Here is a 3641-nt window from a genome sequence, read left to right on the forward strand (position 1 = left end):
CACACACATCCCATTTATCCATTTTGTTACTCTGTGTTCAAACTGGAAACCAAACCAACATACATGAAATGCTAAAGAAATATCTGGCACTATCATTGTAAATCAAAACATGCCATTCCAAAGGAGGACCTGGTTCGCTAGTGACACCCCCCCCCCCATGCGTTGCTGTATCAGTGCAAGTGCTTGTTTGTGGATCTGTAATTGGAGAAAAGGATTTACTCAAGCATGAATACAACCATTCAGTGGCCTTCCTGGTATCACTCCTTACAGATTTCTGTTGTAAAGATGTCCAGTAGTTCAGCACATTTCAATAAGGTGCCTACATAGAAGACCCAGAAATAGAATAGTCTCTCACTATTACACACTGCATTTTCTTCAAAGGCAGGACAGAAGGAATCATAGTTTGCTGCTCAGACATGGTGCTTGGAAGGTGATACGAAACTTCCCTGGCACAGTATGTGTTGGAAAGGACTACCTAACCTTCCTAATGCAGCTTCATGTGGAGGAGGGTATAAATGTTGAAAGATTAATGTTCATGAGCAGCAGATGCTTGCTCACCAGTGCCTTTAGGTTCCATGTTGCTCCCATCTGACTCCTCAGTTGCTGTTCTTCTGCCTTCACAGTCTGGGGGCTTCTCCACACACAGCTTTTATCCTGCAGTTGGGGTTGCTTACTCACAGAAGTTTGCAGGTCCTTTACATGATGTTGTCAACCTCCAGTGTTTTCCAAGCATTTCCGCAGCTTAATTTGAAATGGAAATGAGCTAACAAAAAGAACCGCTTTCAATCAGTCTGAATTTGCATGTGAAAAGAGGACGTGCCACTATATAACAACAGACCTCACAGATAAAGAGGGGGAAAGCGGCGGGGGGAAGCTCATGTAAAGGGACGATATTCCCGCAAAGAATCCAGAAGCAGAAGCTCCGGTAAAATTGCAGGACAAAAAGCCTCAGTGTGGAGAAGCTCTGGGCTGACATCTAAATAAAGTGAGAAACAGGGAGAGTGAGAAAGAGCAGTACATATTTGGCTGATGCCCTAGAAATATACATCTGGAATACAAAAAAGCAATCATCGTCTGAGAATGGTAATTAGAGAGCACCATTTCTCTGTACAGTTAGCGTGAATAGCGCTGACACATTGGTTCATTACAGTAAAGGATGAGGCACTGCATCAGCAATCTCGCCCTCATTAATGAGTCTTTCCTGCCACTGTGAAATAGTATTGTGAGTAAATGCTGTGTTCAGAACAGCAGAACATTATAGTTATGGCAAGCCTTTTCTGTCTGGTTTCATTCCTATCAAAGTATCGGACGCTACAGTTATAGCCATGTATCCAATACATACCATTTTGGAAGTAATGTCATTCCATGAGGAATGATGTAAACAACGCCCCCCCCCCCCAAGGAGGACAGAACACTCCACTTTTAACTCACATTATTAGTAAAGTGGGGAAGGCAAGCTCTGAAAGCATTAAATAGAAAACTCAACTGCAACTAACTCCTCAGCTGCAATGTATTGTGCCACATTTATCCTTTGCAGGTCATCCCCAAATAGCTCTTCCGAACCCTCAGTAATATAAGTACAAGGATCATTCGGAGGACCACGGCCAGTTTGTGCCTCCATGCGAATGATTGTAATGCTGCTAGAGACTCGTTTGGGTCAAATGGTGGCATCTCCCTGAAGAATGCTGTTCATCTGTGCAAAGTATGGACATGTTGCTGAATCGTTTCCAGACTTCACATTGTGGCTGGTGAACTGGTGATACTCGAGCTGTATGCACTTAGTTTTGGACTGGCACTCAACCACTGAACGGCTGTGCCCCCAGCACTCCATTTCATAAGCAATACTCTTGAAGGAGTCGATGTTCCAGTGGCTGGGATGGATCACTGAGGACTGAGAATTATTGGCCTAGAAATAATCACATTTCTGTACTTGGGAACAGAAGAGGGGCAGTAGAGGTGTATGGCTACAGTAGGGGTGGGGAACCTTTTTTTGCCCAAGGGCCAAGTTCCAGTTTGCCTCCTCTGCCCCACAGGAAAAACTCTTAACTCCAGTCAGCAGCTGATCAGAGATAAGAGCTTTCCCCTTCATGGGAGAAGGAGGGTGGGACTAGGGGAAAGAGCTGCTGGGCCAGAAACTGCCAGGCAAGTTCCCCATCTCTGGGCTACAGGAGCATATCTAGAGGCTAAGAAAATATACTTATGCAGAGCAAACTTTTGTATGCACCATCTGTATGCCATCACCACCACCGTGAAAGATAGGCATTTGTGTTACAGTCTGATCCTATAGTCCTGCTAAAAAGTGAATAGGGTCCTTTGGATGAATGCAACTTTGTGAATGGGGATGTAGTACCAGTGGGATTTTGTACCAATGCAACAACTCAGAACACTGCAACAAAATGCTGTAACACCTTGAACACTGTTGAGACATTAGCAGAGACAAGTGGGGACCTGACCTGCATCAAAATGTTGCAGTGCCTCCCCTAAGCCAGGGCTGATGAACATGTGGCCTTCCGCATGTTGTACTGCAGCTCTCATCAGCCCTAGCCAGCACAGCCAATTACAAGGGATGGTGGGAGTTGAAGTCCAAAACGTCTAGAGTGCACCAGGCTTGGGGAGGCTGCTTTAGACCCTTCTCTCCCCCGCCCTCTTTTTGGCTCAACTGCTATCAACCTTCTCTCAACTGATGACTTCATGTCACAGGATTTTAAAAGTCATTTTCTTTTTGATTTTCAAACTTGTGCACTTTCTGAATAAGTAGAAACCACTCCCTTATTTTTGGGTGGGCCCATATTTCTTCCAGATTGAGTTAGCTGTTAGAGGGAACAAGTGGGACCTGCAACCAAATCTTGTGCTCCATCCCCATTTCCAAGCTGCCCACAGTGCAGGGGCTCCACAAAAGAGAGAAGATGCAAGCAACTGGCACCCCCGCCCCACTGCCCCACATCCCAGGCAAGCAGACAGCAGGGCCAAATGATGACTGCCACCTTCTGCCCTGCCATGATGCTCCTGCTCTCTTTCCTCCATGGTTTCCCCCACAGATGCGTTGTGGCCAACGGCAGATTGAGTGAGTGACACATGACATCCCCCTGCCACCATGTGTGCCCTCCTCTTGTGGAGCGTGCATTCAAGTGGGTGTGTCTTGGGGTGGGGTCAGGGAGCCCTTGTCAGTCAGCAGCAAAGCTGGTGGTGCGGATGCTGTTGCCACTTTCTTGCCTGTGCCTCCATCTGCCTCCACAGCCTTACTTGAGAGAAAAATGGAGCATGTGGCCATGTTACCCTGCTGAAGCTGCTTCCACGTCATCACCTGTGGTGGTGGTGGTGGTGGGTGACTGGGGAGGCAAAATGCCTCAGTCAGCCCAGCCTGCAGACGAAGAAACTAAGGGAGAAGGCCTACATTTATCTTTTATTTAAGATATTGTTGAACGAGTGTGATGGATGGTTTGGCTTATTGGGTGGGGGGCGTATAATACCTCAGACCAACCACCAGCAGAAGGAACTCCCTGCAAGGGCAAAGGCCTGGTAACTTTTATAGCATTTTGTGGCGGCGGGATTTGTTCCTCTGGTGGTGTCTTCTGTTTGACTGTGTGTCCATGTGCACACAGTGTCCCATCTTGGAGAGATACCAAAGAAATCGGAATATT

Source organism: Heloderma suspectum, chromosome 9 (genome assembly GCF_057233095.1).
Source record: "Heloderma suspectum isolate Gila_16-S chromosome 9, 16-S_ref, whole genome shotgun sequence".
In the NCBI taxonomy this organism is placed as follows: domain Eukaryota; kingdom Metazoa; phylum Chordata; class Lepidosauria; order Squamata; family Helodermatidae; genus Heloderma; species Heloderma suspectum.